A 9860-nucleotide genomic window follows, 5' to 3' on the forward strand; every position below is an offset into this window, starting at 1 on the left:
CCTGCACTCACACAAGTGTGAGATTTCACCACAATGGGTACTCGTGTTGAAACTCCGGTGAGTGAGTCTACCACTAAGGCATGAGTAAGAACATTATGTTAAAGAGGTTTAGAAATAAATTGATATTTTTGTTTTATTTCATCTAGGTCCACATGACCTTATAAGTTGGATGGCAAATAAACATTACGATGGGCCTTACAAAAGTTTCAATGGTGATATTTTTGTTTTTCTTTCATTTACAAAAACCTTGTAAAGAGGTTGGATGGCAAATAAACATCGATGGGCCTTAGGAATTCAACAATGTACCTGCTTGGGCCTTGAACTTGCCCCTTTTGAGCTTATATCTTAACATGATATGGAAAAATGGATGGACGGTGTGGATAAGCCTATACACAATGATGGTCCCTTCAAAGCTCTGGCTTGTGCCGCGCTTAGGACAAGCAAGGGCAATACCCAAGCACCCAAATTCTAATATTTTATTTTGTTAATTGGTTTTAGTTGATTAAACTATTCACTTTTCATGGATTTGAGCTGGTTATTTGTAATACATGAAGGGTTGACTAAACTAGGCTTTTCTTGGATTGAATCTGGTTGTTTGTAATATATGCAGGAAGGGCTCAAAAGAAGGTTGAACAAGAGAAGATAAGTAGCCAATTCAAGGCAAGGCATAACCATCAGCTGAAGTTCTGGGTAATTTCTTTTGTATGGGTCCTAGTTTAGGGGGAAAAGTGTTTAGTTAGGAGGGAAAGTCAATTTTTGGAGTGGGCCACTTGGGTCGTTTCCTCTTTTATTGAATTGAGTTATTACCAATTTTGTGAATAGGATTCTTATCAAACAATAGTGTGAATTATTTTTTGAATGACTATCAGGTGCAAGATTAAAAAAATAAAAATAATAATTTATTGATAATTTTTTGTATTTACAGATATTTTAGCGACGGACCAAATCCGTCGCTAATTTCTGAACATAAATCAACTACGGATTTGAGGTCCGTCGCTTACTCATATTAGCGACGGATATTATCCGTCGCTAATTTCTGACCGTTGAAAATCAACGACGATTTAAGGTCCGTCGCTTACTGATATTAGCGACGGACCTTATCCGTCACTAATGTTTTTAGTGACGACTAATTTTTTGAATATTATCGACAGATTTTTTATTTTTTACGACGGATTTTATCCGTCGCTATGGTATGACAGACCTTGTCCGTTGCAGATTAGACGACGGATTTTATCTGTCGAGGGAAAAAAACGACCCAGTAAACAGCGCCGGACCACGCGACGAACGAAGTCCGTCGTTTATTTGGTTTTACGACGGATTTGGTCCGTCGCAAATCAGCGATTTTAGTGTAGTGTCGCGACCCTCCATGGGTAAGGGTGGGTTCTCAAAAATCGTCCTCTAGTTTTTCTCTGTTTCTGGCTAATTTGACCTACGACACCACGATTGACGATCTCAATCGGATATTTGGCCGCTTCGGGAAACTGGCAGATGTCTTCTTACCTTTAGTGGTATGGAGGAACAAGAACGCGATCCGCCATGAAACAGGGTGGAGCGAGAGCACGACCCTCCATGGGTAAGGGTGGGTTCTTGGAAACCGTCCTCTAGTTTTTCTCCATTTGCGGCTAATTTGACCTACGACACCACGATTGACGATCTCAATCAGATATTTGGTCACTTCGGGAATCTGGTGGATGTCTTCTTGCCTTAGGATCATTCTCAAAATTGGCCAAGGGGCTTTGCTTTTATCAGGTTCCATTTTGAGCAAGACGCATTCAATGCGATGCAATGTTTGAATGGGCACAGAATCGACGGACGGGTAGTGTTCATCGATTGGGCGAATAGGGCTAAGGGGGAGAACAGGTCCACGAATGCGGCATTGCAACGGCAATAGCCTCCGGATGCACATAGGCCTTCCTGCCCTAAGGAGGTCCGTTTTCCTCAAAAGGGGTCATGCCACACTTATCTTCGGACGGAGGAACCGGACATCTCAACCACTGCGGACCCAAGTGCGGTTAAGGAATGGCTAAAACGGCTGGATATGGCGCTGGTGGGGACGACAGAAAATTCGATGGTGCAGATTGGAAGGTTAGCGGAAGCGTTAACGAATTCCACGCGCAAGGGGGCAGAGGTGGAAGTCATCAGGCTAGATTTGGTTAGGTTTCTCTTAAGCTTCACGTCCAGACAGGTGTTGGAAGCGTTTCTCCAGAGGGACGATATTCACAAGGCTATGGGATTGATTATGGTGAAACCATGGAAACCAGACGTGGTTTTGTGTGACAATGGGATTTGGATTCGACTCTTTGGTATCCCGGCTCAGGCTTGGCTCGAGTCAATTTTCCTAGATCTGGCTACTTTCTTCGGCAAGGTGATTCGGATCGATCCCACTACAAGGTTTGGCTACTTTCAAGCCTTTGCCAGAATCAAGGTGAAACCAAGGCCAGGAGTCAACTTCAATCAAGTATTGCGTTTGAAAGTGCTGGAGAGAGAATACCCGATTATCCCTCTTGGAACCTCTATTCAGGCTGGGGGAGATTGCAACTAGTCCTCAGGGTCCTAAGGAAAGCACTAGGGAGTGGGCGATTAGAAGATTTCACAGCCGCCTAGCACCTGTTTGTGAAAATGCCTCAGCTGTGGTCCCGTCTGAAGCAAGGATGGACACTGGCAGGGTCAGGGATGATCCCCTCGGTGGGCAGGATTTGGAGACAGGAGCAACTAGTGGGAAGGGAATGGAAGTAGGCAGGCAGGGTGTTTGTATCAATGCCATTGACGTTAACGTTGGTTCGGGGGAGGGGGTGCTGAGTAAGGATATATCAGCGGTAATTAAAATTGTAGATGGCCCTCGCATGCCAGGGGCTCTCCTGTGTGCAGGTGTCTGCCATGGGGGAGAGATGGACGCGTTGATGCCCCGTGGGGATGAACCCTATTGAACTGTGGAGGATGAGCATGGGGGTGGCCCGAGATTACAAGTCGTCCGTGTTTAGGGAGAGAGGGAGCACAATGGAGAAGTGCATTGTACGCTGGCTGAACCTCTTCCGTTGGTTATGGTTGGTGGAGAAAGGAGGGTTTTTCTTCGCTACTCGCAATGGTCAAAATCCTCAGGATCTGCCCACAACACTAACCTCGATGCACAGTTGGGGGATACATCAGATCAACCACATGAGTAGTCTGCAATTTTGCTTGGTGAAGTGGATTTACTGAGGGGCTTGCTGCCATACTCCTGGCCCCATCTAGCTTCACCTACTGATTGGGGCTACCCCTTAAAATGTTCTGGTGAGGGGCAAGTGCTAAGATCTAGGAGCGTGGTATCCGCTAATATTCCCCCAGATATTGATGGGGAGGAAGGGAACAGTGTGCAGCTGCCTTTATAGCCAGGGGAGTCCAGGGGTAAGGAGAATCGGTCTCCTAACCAGCCTTTGCCTGTGGGCTGACACAGTCAGGACAGGGGCCGAGCGACTGGGGGTATAGCTGGGGGTACAGTTCGTGATGGTCAGTGCAGGATTTTAACCACTGCTAAGTCAGGGTCAGATAGAGCTCAGCTGGAGGTGGATTTGTCTCCATACTTCTCATTGGCTTGCCAGATAGATGCGCAGGTTACGAATTACTGGGTAGGGTCTGAACAGGCTCCCCAACAGAACACGGGAGACGAATCGGGCTCGGAGGAACATTATCAGGTCTCAACTTCAACAGGCCCTACAGCGAAGTATAACAGTTCCGACACTCAGATAAGGGTGGGGAAGTATAAAAGACACAGAATTTTATATTCTAAGGGCAACTGGGAATCAAGGCTTCGTAGGTTAAAGAGAAGGGTTGTGAATACAGGGTGTGTGACTGATGGATAACATCTTCGTGTGGAACGTCTAAGGGATTGGGAACCAGTGATCTCTGTGGACTGCGAGAAGGTTGATCAAGAATCATGATCCTTGGGTGGTGGCTCTTCTAGAGTCGATGCTGGGTGAGGAGAATAGAGTCTGGACGGGGCTTACGCTTGGTTTTCACTCTTCCTGCTCCAATGGCGAGCTGGGGGGCAAGATATGGATTTTCTTTAAGTCTCCCATTTCTTTGTTGTGCTTTTCAAATCTGACCAATGTGTTTCAACTGCTATTTCCCTACAAAATTGTTCCTCCCTTTTGTATATTACGTTTGTGTATGCTAGGTGCGCCAGGATTTTAAGAAGAACGCTCTGGTCTGATCTTGCTAACATCTCAGGCTCTGTACAAGGTCCCTGGGCTGTCTATGGTGATTTTAACGCAACCATGGATGACTCGGAAAGGCGAAGCAAAAGACCAGCTGACAGGGTCTCCTCCTTAGATTTTGTGGATGCTGTGAATGTAGCAGGTTTACAGGATGCTAGTTTTACAGGAAGTATGTTCACTTGGAGCAACAATCAGTCTGGGATTTCTCGAGTTTGGGCAAGGCTAGACAGAGTTCTCATTAATGTCACCCGGGCGTCATTGTTCCCGCATTTCTACGTCTCCCATTTGCCCCGGATACAGGCGGATCACGCTCCTATTCTTCTGACATGCCCAAAGCAACAGATTGGCGAGCCCAAGCCTTTTCGCTTTCAATGCATGTGGACGCAGGAAGAATCTTTTCTAAGGGTGGTCAGATTGGATTGGGATAATGTCGAATCCAGTCACCTTATTTTCAATGTTCTCATGAAGCTAAAGCAGGTGAAAGTGGAGCTAAAGAAATGGAACCGGGAGGTCTTCGGGAATATTTTTGAGCAGATTAAGTCCACGGAACTTCTTCTGACGGATTTGGAGGGGCGCTTGCAGGATTTTCCTGCCTCGTCAGATCAGGCCCAGAAGCTTATTCAAGATCGAACTGCTGCGGCCACTCTCGAGGGGCTGGAGCTAAAGTAGGAAATTTTTTGGAAACAGAATGCAAGGGTGGACTGGCTCGCGGAGGGGGACAGAAACATGCATTTCTTTCATGCTACGACTACGGAACGTCAGAGGCGGTCTATCATAGTAAAGTGGAGCTAGATTCTGGCCATTTGGCGGACAGTCCCGAAGAGGTGAAAGCAGCGGCGGTTGAGTTTTTGGAGAAACAGTTTATAGCTACTCCTTGTCAGTTGGATGAGGATTTTTGAGGGTCAAATATTGCATATCAGACCCAGTTATTGCTTGGATTTATAAACATGGTACCGTTGAATAGCCCATTTTAATCATGTTTGTGTTGCAAGGTGGAATTGCGAGCTGAGACTGGATCGGGATGCTAAAAGCACGAATTTAATGTTCAGAATGCACCAAGGCAAGGGACAGACTCTAGGGGACCAAGATCGACGGAATTACACGCCAGGGATCCGCGAAAATTGAGAAACTGAAGCTCAAGCGGCCTGAAAGTCAGCCAGAATGCAAGATCACTGGGTTTCCATCATCTGTTTGGCTTGAAACTTTATACATGGCTCGAGGACTAAAAACTAACCGTACATGTCAAATTTCAGCCATTGGATCCTCATGAAAGTGGCTGAACTAACAGATCAGTCCATAAAACCCTAATTTGGGGCCCACCCGCTGTCCAAGTACTCTTTAACTTCGGCCCCTACGGTTCAAATGAAATGGGGAACAAGATGGATGGTGTGAATTTCTCATAATCATCATATAGTGTACATAGTACACTTTTTGCACTAAGACGTGCATGGCAACACAAGGACTGTCTCCTCTTCAAAAACAGAAACTCTGTTTCTGGTATGAAACAGAGACTGCGGACGAAATTCGGTGGGCCACCATTATGCTCCAAACGCTTGATTCTGACAATCCATTGCGTCCAGAGCAGAAGTTTTACCGTATCCATGGTGATCATCTGCGACCATGCATGCACACACAAGAAGGATGTGATCAAACGCAGAATGAATGGTAGAAGCAAAGATCTCATGGGCCACTGCGTTTTGAATCCAAATCTGTCCCTTCCCAAACGGTTTTTCGAGAAGAACCCGGTGGACGGCATGGATTTTGTAAAGGATAAATGAAGTGGACCGCACCGAGAGTCCAGCGGCGATCCGTCTGCAGGCCTGTTCACACACAGCGAAAAGCCCGGCCGCTGCGGGCCACTTTGCAAGCATGGACAGAGTCGGTCCGTCCATCTGGACCATCCAAATGAATCTCCAGGTATGGCCAACCAGGTTCAAGAGGACTGAACGGTTTAGATATTCCGATCGGTCTGTTCAGAGCGCGAAAACACGGGTTGAGTTTGACAGCAAGTCGTTCAAGCTTCCGGCTGTGAATTGTTTTTTGGCTGCGTAAAGTCTCCGCAGGAAGTTTTCAAAAAGAGGATTCTTTTCTAACTCAGGAGACCTCTCCACCAGACCATAAGATATAAGAGAGAGAAGAGGGGTGGGAAAGAAAAAAAAAAGAGTTTTTTTTTTTGGAAACAAGAAAGGCAGCCGTGGGAGAGAAGCAGGGAACGGGAAGTGGAGAGAGAAGGCTGGGAATCAAAGGGTATTTTTTCCTTTTTTTGCTTTGGACGTATGTTTTCTTTCTTTTGAGATTTACTAATCATGTTTAGCGTTGGCTAAACCCCTTACCTAGGGCTAAGAGGTGAAGCCTGTAGTGAGCTGGGAGATTCTATTTTGTGCCTTTAATTTAAAGTTCATAAACTGAATTTGATTTTAGTTGATTATTAAAGGAATATTTTTCTTAGTCTTTAATGGTCTGTTGTGACTGAAATTACAATGGGTTTGCAATGGCTTTGAGTATTTCTTTTCCCTTTTTATGTTTCTGAAGTCAGAAAGCTCTGTTGTTCATCATTGTTCCATGGGCATGGTAGGATGACAGTACCCTTCCTGATCTTCATACATTGTTGGTTGGTTAGTAATTAGTTTAATTCTGTTGTTTACTCTGTCTCCTGGGCATGGTTTGGTGATGGAATCCATTCTAATTTATATACCTTTCATCTCTTGAAAACTATATCAAAGGAAGTCTAGTTGATTTTCATGTTTTTTTTAGCAGGCATAAGATCTCCCTGATCTCTACAAGTGGATCCTCTGAATCCTTAGTTTCCTTCCTCTAAATTTTTTAAGTTTAGATTAATCTCTCACCATTATTCATCAATTTACATTGGATTTAGATTATATCTTTTTGCTAGTTCTATATCTAGTTAGTTTCAGATCACGTACGAGTTTCAGTCCCTGTGAATTCGACCTTAGTCTTACCGAGTTTATTACTACATCACAACCCTATACTTGGGGAGTGAACAAGTTTTTGGCACCGTTGTCGGGGACTGACGGTTGCGATTTTCTGAAATTAATTAGGTTTAGAATTAATTTAAGATTAGAATTTGACTAACTTTAGTTGTAGACTTTTATTTGATTTCTAGAACTAACCTGTTTCCCCTGTTTTATAGGATCCTGACATAAAGTTTCTAAATTGGTAATTCCTTCCTAATCTCTCTACTTTTTCTACTTTTTAGAATTAGGGTTTAATTTTTGAAAATTTTTAATTCTAGTATTTTTCTATTTTTAGGAAGTAGTTTATTTTTAGAAACTTTCCTCTCTTGTTACTTTCTAATTTTAACTCTTTTAGAATCGAATTTTGTTTCCTAATTTATTCTTAAAATTTTTGTTTAGAAACTAACCTTCCTATTTTGTAGGCCTTTAGAATAGAAATTTCCAATTTAGTAAGCTTCCTCTCTACTTTCTATTTTTCGTATCTCTTTTTAATTTACTTTCTAGTTTAGGACTTTCTTCCTTTTTAAGGGTTTTCTAATTCTAGACATTCTCTTTAGAACTGACTTGTTTTTTTTCTTTTACAGATCCTTAACTTAGGGGCTTCAATTTGGTAATTTCTTTCCAACTCTCTCTCTCCTTCTTTTTAGATTTTCTTTTCTTTCTTAAGATTAGGCTTTGAATTTGATTGAGGGCTGCGAGTGTTTCATGCCCAAGTGGGCCCGTGACAACACTCGACGTCTCTTGGCTGAAGGAGGATTGGTTGAGGGGTTGACTATCCATCGCAGGACTAGACACCACTCGAAATCCCCTGAGTTAATTGAAGTTATGGCTGAAGACCAACCTCCGCTACTTCCACCCAGGGTGGAGGATACCCAAGATGAGAATGAGGTGCATCAGGCACCCCCGCCTCGTACTTTACGAGATTATCTACAACCGGCAGGAGTGAGTACGCCCTCATGCATGATTTTTCCTGAGAACACAGGACAAATGGACATCAAGCCAAGAGTTATCCAACTCCTTCTCAAATTCCATGGACTTGAATCAGAGAGTCCATATTTACATTTGAAAGAGTTCGATGAGATTATATCTACATTATGTTTTCCTAATGTATCTGAGGATACAATTAAGCTGAAACTCTTTCCTTTTTCCTTAAAAGAGAAAGCTAAGACGTGGTTACATTCACTGCGTCCTAGATCCATTGGCACATGGAACGACATGCAGAGGGAATTCATAAAAAAATTCTTCCCACATCATAAAACGATTACCCTCAGAAAAGCAATCATGAACTTTGCCCAAAAGGAAGATGAAACATTCTTCCAATGTTGGGAAATGTTCAAAGATTTGGTCAGTTCATGCCCACAACACGGATTTGAAATGTGGCGCGTTACAAATTTTTTCTACGATGGACTGACATCTTCCATGCACCAAATGGTCGAGACAATGTGTAATGGAGAGTTCATTAATAAAGATGTTGACGAGGTATAGGATTACCTCGATAGTCTTGCTGAAAAAACACAATCATGGGACTATTACCCAAAGTTGAACACCACGTCTAGGTCGAATCAATTAAAGGAGAAAGGTGGATTATATCTCTTGAAAGAAGAGGATGATCTCAAGTGTAAAGTGACTACGCTCATAAGGAAAGTTGAGGCCATGGAAGGAAAGAAGGATAAGGTTAATGAAATTGTTTGCGGCATCTGTGATTGCAATATTCATACAACTGAAAATTGTCCTACAATACCCGCCTTTCGAGGAGTGTTGAATGAACAAGCTAATGCCGTAAACAACTATCAATGACCTTTTACTGGACTTAACTCCAATACATACAATCCTAGTTGGAAAAATCATCCAAACTTTAGTTGGAGGAATGGACAAACGGCTACTCCTCAAGGTTTCTTCAATCAAAATCCAAATCAAGTGAAACCTCAAGAGGAACCGGTTCAAAATTCCATACAAGAGCTGGCTCAGGCAATGCGGGGAATTACAGATTTTATCAAAAGATAGATTCTCGTATGACGGTTATAGAAAAGGTGATGCTTCCTGCACAACCTCTCCCCAATCCTAAACCGCAGTACGAGATTAATAATCTCAACTCTTCAAATTAGATGGGGCACTCTAAATCCATCACCACTCTTAGGAGTGGAAAGATCATTGATAAAACTCTTCCGGTTAGGCCCGAAAAGCCTCAAGAACCAGAAGAGGACAACAATGATGGATCTAGTGATGCCCCACAAAAATTAGAACCGAAACTTCTAAAGAAGCCAGTTGCTCCGTTCCCCCAACGGTTGATCTCACCAAAACCTCTCTCTAACTCTCATGATATCCTAGAGGTGTTGAAACAAGTGAAAGTCAACATTCCTCTACTTGATGTCGTGAAACAGATTCCTTCATATGCCAAATTTCTGAAAGACTTATGCACGACCAAAAGACGGCAAAGTATTCAAAAGAAAGTTTTCTTAACTGAGAAAGTGAGTGCTATCGTAAAGCAAGACGTGCCACAGAAATTCAAAGATCCCGGTAGCCCAACCATATCATGCATAATCGGGAACCATCGAATTGATCACGCACTTCTTGACTTAGGAGCGAGCGTCAATCTGATTCCCTACTCGGTATACAAACAGTTAGGTTTGGGTGAATTAAAACCCACCCTAACCACACTACAACTTGCTGATCGCTCTGTTCGTGTACCAAG

At 43.4% G+C, this 9860-nt stretch overlaps 1 non-coding gene across 1 annotated transcript; it reads right to left on the reverse strand.

The window, feature by feature from the left end:
• Positions 1 to 8431: 8431 nt before the first annotated feature.
• LOC131235776 (small nucleolar RNA R71) lies at positions 8432 to 8538 on the reverse strand. Its single transcript, XR_009166297.1, has one exon. It is a non-coding gene; the product is annotated as a small nucleolar RNA R71 (small nucleolar RNA).
• Positions 8539 to 9860: the final 1322 nt, after the last annotated feature.

The sequence above is a fragment of the Magnolia sinica genome, chromosome 19 (genome assembly GCF_029962835.1).
Source record: "Magnolia sinica isolate HGM2019 chromosome 19, MsV1, whole genome shotgun sequence".
Lineage (NCBI taxonomy): Eukaryota > Viridiplantae > Streptophyta > Magnoliopsida > Magnoliales > Magnoliaceae > Magnolia > Magnolia sinica.